Source organism: Equus quagga, chromosome 8 (genome assembly GCF_021613505.1).
Source record: "Equus quagga isolate Etosha38 chromosome 8, UCLA_HA_Equagga_1.0, whole genome shotgun sequence".
In the NCBI taxonomy this organism is placed as follows: domain Eukaryota; kingdom Metazoa; phylum Chordata; class Mammalia; order Perissodactyla; family Equidae; genus Equus; species Equus quagga.
Window position 1 is genome coordinate 69,162,632 of NC_060274.1, and position 6,730 is coordinate 69,169,361.

The following is a 6,730-nucleotide window of genomic DNA, read 5'->3' on the forward strand; positions in this document are numbered from 1 at the left end:
TTCTCAAGAATTTCTAGTATTAAAGGATACATTTCAAAAGAGAGTAAAATTATGACTCTCATGCAGATAAAAAAGCACATGTTAAAGATCTTTTTAACTCACTGGTACGAAAGGAACCAGGCAGATGTTACAACTGGTTCAAAGGAGAATCTGAGGAACAGATACATTTACGCATCAGAAATATTGAAATGAATTTTTAAATGGACGCATAAGTGGCTTTTCCAGGAAGAAAAGTGCTGTTCCTTCACCAGACAGAATTCGTCTGCATGTCTGTAGACATGTATGGTTGGCTTTGCCATCAACTGTAAAATAGCTCAAAGGCAATGAAAGGCTAGAATCAGATGAGCCCAGAAAGGTAGTTTTCCATTGGAGACACTGTAATCTTATTTGCTTGTTCTCAATTTCCTTACGCTGGTAAATGAATATGACCTCCATATTGGACACCCCACTGGCACTAGCAGCCCATCTCTGGGGCATTTTGAAGCACAAGATGCTCTTTGTTTTACTTCCTCGGATTCATAAACGGAACAGTGGTCTTCAATCTTACTTGAAGCAAACAAAATAGAGAGTCCTGAGCAGATTCCTACTGTTCTGTGGACCCTCAAGATTGGCCCTAATAACAGACCTTTTGGTGGTTGCCTTTAACCTAAGACTAAAGCACTTGACAAAATGGATAAGATTAGTGAATATGTGCAGATCTCAACACCAACAAATCTGTCCTGCGAGAACAGTTACTTAATGCTGCAATTTCAAAACCAAACTTTAATTTTAAATACTCAACAAATAAATAAAATTTCTCAGAATTCTCTTTTCCTAGGTCTTTCCACCAGTGGCAGAAACACTACTTGCTCACCAGATTCGTCTCCTCCTCCTCCAGTGCGCACAGCTAGACTATGTTCCCAGCTTCCCTTGCTTAGGGATAACCATGTGGCTGCATTCTGGCCAAAGCAACGTGTGTAGAAGTGATTGCCCCATTTCCAGGCCCATGCCTCCTCCCCACCCCCTGCCCCACCAACTGGATGCAGAGCACTCTGAGATACATAGGAGGATGGAGACCTATTCTGAAAGGAGCCTAGGTACCTGAACGACCACGAGCTTGTGGACTTTGTGCGAATGAGAAATAAACATATATGGTATTAAGTCTTTGAGTTTTGTTATTTATATGCAAGAGGAGCTGGTATTACCTTAACAAATACACATCTCAAATTTCTTTTGAATTTAAATTTTTAAAAATAGCCAATAGGGTCTGGCCCCGTGGCATAGTGGTTAAGTTCGTGCGCTCCACTTCAGCGACCTGGGGTTCACTGGTTTGGATACTAGGCACAGACCTAGACACTACTCATCAAGCCATGCTGTGGCGGCATCCCACATACCAAATGGAGGAGGTGGGCACAGATGTTAGCTCAGGGCCAACCTTCCTCACCAAAAGAAAAAAAATAGTATATTCACCTTGTTTAACAATCAAAACAACATAAAAGGTGCACATTGATAATCTCACTCCCACCTTATTTCTATACACGCTGCTCCACACACCCCTCTCCTCTCCCCTATAGTAAACTACTTTAATAATTTCTTGAATATCTTTCCAGTGTTTCTGTATACGTACAATGCAAAAGTATGTACAAATAATATATGTGAGTATATTCTTTTCTTCCCTTCCTAACCCAAAAATAGTATACTATTTAAACTGTTTTATATCTTGCTTCTTTCACATAACAAAATATCCTGATGATCTTCCCATTGTACTACATAAGAGCCTTCTCACTCTTTATAGTTGCATAGAATTCCACTGAGTAGACTACTAGAGATTAACCAGTCATCTGTTGATGGACACTTGTCAACACATCTTCCGGAAGGTAGACAATATAATTGGAATACATCAGGGCCAGTTTGGGATTTAAGTCCAGTCTTAGTTGACTGCAGACCACAAGCCCTGCGATACTTTTTTCAGAAAGACAGGCACCTAGAAGAATTTTTTCTTTTGTTCACCAAAAACAAAAATGTAACACACATACGGAGAGTCAGATAACCAAAATAAAGTGAGGATGAAGTTGAGCAGAATTTCTGTCATCAGACTAGGGGCCAGGAGAAAGGCGTGGCAGCCTCATTCAGCCGTCTGCCTCATGTTATCTCTGTCAACAGAGCATTAGCGCTGCATTTGTTTCCAAGGGCCTCCCTAGCCTACTCCTTATGAAACGCCATTTTTGAGGCCATTGTTAATCTACATGTCAGAGCCAATTTTTTTAGCTTCTAGCCTTCCTTGCTGAAGGAACATAAAGAATACCATTTTTTTCCAGTTTAAAAATCGGTTAAAAATTTAAAATGTTGGCCTCCAATCTCACTTCTCTCTCTGCCTCTTGCACATTTTCTCTTGGATGTCTAAAACCAGACTCTGCATGCTCACCTTCCTATTCCTCCCAGACTCAAAGTCAAGGCGGCATCATTGAGTGTCCTATACCCAAAAGGCGGAAGCCAAGTCTAAGTGTTTCTTTGTTCACATTCCCTCACACTAGGCAATGTGGAGGAGGCATGATGTGAACATAAATCTGTGTGATTCCAAATGCCAAGCTCTGAATGCTCTTCTATGCTGTATAAATAAATTATCGAGGAGGGGTCAGTGTATAGACACTGGTCCCACACCAGTGTTCCCATCACCCTCATTAATAATAAAGCACACTGAGAATACACTAAGGCATCAATCCTGGAAAAGGTTAGGAATTGAGCATTCTAGTCAAATGGTAGATCTTTTGATATGGAGAGATTCCTAGAGATTAACTTGTCCAACAGGTTCCTTTCTCAGATGAAGGAAGAGCATCAAAGGGAATGTGCTGTGCTCAAGACTCCACGCAGAACGAGTGACACACATTTGGTCTTCTTATGTCCATTGCTTTTTTCTTTACATTTCATGCCTCACTTTCAAAACTTTGCATAATTAGCCATGCTTTTAACTACTCTCAATTTAGCAAATATATTAATGGGCTGTTTTTGACCTGCCTCAGCAGTCCCTGGTTTAAGTAAGGCTGAAAGAAATCATGAAAAATTGTTGACCTTTGCAGCTGTGAGTACTGAAGTTTCCTGTGCTGTTTTGAATGCAATGATGAGCTTCTTTGGGGGGGGGGGGGGGGGGGGCGGCCGGGAGTGGCTCGAAGGGAAGAACAGCTGCCTGAGCTGAGATCTGGAGGATGACTGCAGAAATGCTGGCATGCTATTCCTCTTTCTAACACTTTTCTGAGCATCTGGAATGTTACTGATTCCAAATCTCCTGCGTCAGTTTTGCAGGGCACGTGAGTGCGTCCCCAAGGGAGCAAACAAGATAAAGGCATCCATTTTCTGTTAGCATTTGGTGCTCAGTCAGGTTTTTCCACCTCAGTATAAATTTCATATCCTACCCACAGGGTTGACCTATGCAGACTTAATTTATGATCTGTCCGAAAGCTTATTTAGTTGGTATCATCTCAAATCGTGACTTTAAAACAAGGCAGGGCCAGTGTAAAAGTTGTTTGGCTGCTCCGTCCTTGGAAGCTGGGGCAGGTCCAGGTTAGTCCTCCACTTTGTAGGTTCAGGCTCAGTTTCATCTATCAGCCTGGGGACCAACGGACATAAAGCATAATTGATTCACGATAAGCAAAGGTGATGACACTGGTGTTGTCTGTCCAAGGAAACACCCTCCCTCCATTCCCCAAACGTTGGAACAGTATTCTCCATCTCTGACCACGTGATCCCAAACTGGACCAATCATTGAGTTTCATCCCTTTGGCATTCCTGACAAATGAACATATAATCCAAATCTGCACAATAGGAAGCATTCTTTAGGATTTACTCTGCTGGAACTAGCAAAATAATTTCTTTCTTCCTCCTTGCTTTTGAGCTATAAAGATATGACCTTAGAGCTGCCAGTGTCTTCCCAGATGTAGACATTCCCAAACGATGAGGAGAGCAGAACATGGAGTTCCAAGTTCCATACCCTGAAGGCCGTGAGGCAACCTTGGTGAAGTTCCTTCTTGTGAGCCAAACAAATAATTTTCCAGGAAACCCCTTTTGTTTAACTTGTGTTGGATGTTTGTAAAATAAAGAGTCCTGACTACACACCAGACTCCCAAGAGTTTGTTTTGTACACTAGGTTGTCAACTCAAAAATTTGTGCTAAGAAATGTAACTGCCAAGTGGATTGGAATATCACTATAGGCTGGTTAGCTCATTCTGTTCCCTAGAGGACAGCCTATGTGGGAAACCAAATTACAATGAAAAGGTTGCTTTGCAAGTGCCATGTAAGGATAAAAGGAGCAGGACGATCTCAAGGGGCACTTTCTACAACCCGTGGCACTTTAGGTACATAATGCCTGTTAAGTAGGGCAGAACAATTCTTCTAGCTAAACAAGGCACCACTCCCTTGCATAATTACTAGAAGCACATTGATAAATTCTTTTTTCCAACTTTTCGCTTTAAAATTTCTTATTAGGGGCCAGCCCAGTGGCAAAACAGTTAAGTGCGCACGTTCCGCTTCTTGGCGGCCCGGGGTTTGCTGGTTCGGATACTGGGTGTGGACATGGCATCGCTTGGCAAAAGCCATGCTGTGGTAGGCGTCCCACATATAAAGTAGAGGAAGATGGGCACAGATGTTAACTCAGGGCCAGCCTTCCTCAGGAAAAAAAAAAGAGGAGGATTGGCAGTAGTTAGCTCAGGGCTAATCTTCCTCAAAAATAAAAAAAATTTCTTATTAAATCACCACACAACTCTGATCTCTTCATCAGGTATCAGGGAGTTTTATAACCCTGTGACTTTGCTCATCGCCCTCATCACCATTCCTCCCCTCCACCAAACCCCTCACTGCCACTCACCTCCCTTCTCTTCTCTGATTGTAGAAATCCTCCTAATCTTCTAGGACTTGACAGTACACATTTAGTCCCCTGCGAGGCATTCCCATTTTTCCCAAATCAGAGTTTAATCCTACCATATCCTGCGTTTCCCCCTAGGAGCAGATCAAACTCATTTTTCAGTGTCACAAGCTGTATGTGTGGTGTGTCTCTTTCTAGATTGTGAGTTCTTTGAGGACAGGGATTCAATCTTACCCATTCTTTTTGATCCCCAGTGTCTAACATAATCCATTACAAATAGCAGATTCATAAAATATATGTTGAATGTTAGCTATATAGTCATCATTTGGTATCTGAGGTGGATTGGTTCCGGGGCCCTCAATACCAAAATCCATGGATGCTCAAGTCAATTATATAAAATGACATAGTATTTGCATGTAACTTCGGCACACCCTCCTATATACTTTAAATAATCTCTAGATGACTTATAATACCTAATACAATGTAATGCTATGTAACTAGTTTTTATCCTGTAGTGTTTAGGGAACAATGACAAGAAAAAAAAGCCTGTACCTATTCAGTACAGATGCAACCATCATAGGACTTTCAATTTGCTGTTGGTTGAGTCTGTGGACACCGAATTCATGGAAGCAGAACTCGCAGATTTGGAGGGCCAAATGAATGAGCATGAATTACGGTAGGGTATTTTTATTGTTTTTTTTGGTTTAAATTTACAGGGTGTTGTATTGCTCAGGACTTTTTAGGTAACATTTGACAGAAAATCAACCTAAATTAAGAGTTTAGGGTGAGGACCTCAGAAACAGGCTTGAATAACCAAATGACAGGAAAGGCAAGAACACAGCTGAGGCTTGAGGACAATTGGCCTCAGGGTCACAGGTATCCCACGACTTTCCGTCTTTTGTCTCTGCATCTCTCCCCATGTACCACTGCAGGCCAGCTTCTTCCTCACACTGGGGAATGTGGGTGTTGACAGCCTTTGAGCTTCACATCTCATAATGTTAGCTGCCAACAAGGACCTGAAATTTCCCAGCTTGAGACGGAACATTCCTAAAGAATTATATGGGATTATGTGATCGATGGTGCCATTGGCCCCAATTCTTCACTCCTTCTGAATCTTTATCCTTTGTCTTTGGCTGTGAAATTCCCCTCACAAAAGACAGACTACATTTCCCACTTCCTGACTATGTCTGGATGAGGTGAAGATAGCAGTGTACTGATTCTGAGCCCAGGCCTCAGGAGGCTTCTTTAGTTTCCATCTGTGCTCTTGCTCTTTGGCTATTCCATAAGAAGAACATGCCCAGGCCAGCCCTCATGTCCCCAGAGACACTTGGAGCACAGCCACCTAGCCTGGTCCAGGCTGCATTTGTTGACCCAGCTACATGAGCAAGCTCAGCCAAAACCACCAGAGCCACCCAAATGAGCCCAGCCTTGGTGAGCCAGCACTCATGTGACCCCAAGCACTCATGTGACCCCTAGATCCAGGAGAATACATGATTGTTGTTCTAAGCTGCTGAGTTGTTAACCCAGCATTTTTGTGGCGATAGCTGATTGATACAAACGGTCTCAGCTTTGCAGTTTTCTAGATTTGTGACCCTGGCCAAGATGCCTAGCCATCTCGATTTTACTCTTCACCTCCAGAAAATGGAAGTAACAGCAGTACCTATGTCATAAAATTATTGTGAGCATGAGATGCATTAAAATGTAAAATGTCTGGCACATAAAAAACACTAACATATTTTTTTACTATTATTACTGTATCACAGGCCCACCCACAAACAATTGTAGCCAGGGAGGTGGGAAGGGTCCTAGGGACTGGCCTGGCATGGGCAGGTGTCCATCTCTGGGCCAATTAACTGTGGACAGAGGAGTCAAGGGTCTGTAAGAAGAAAGCAGCTC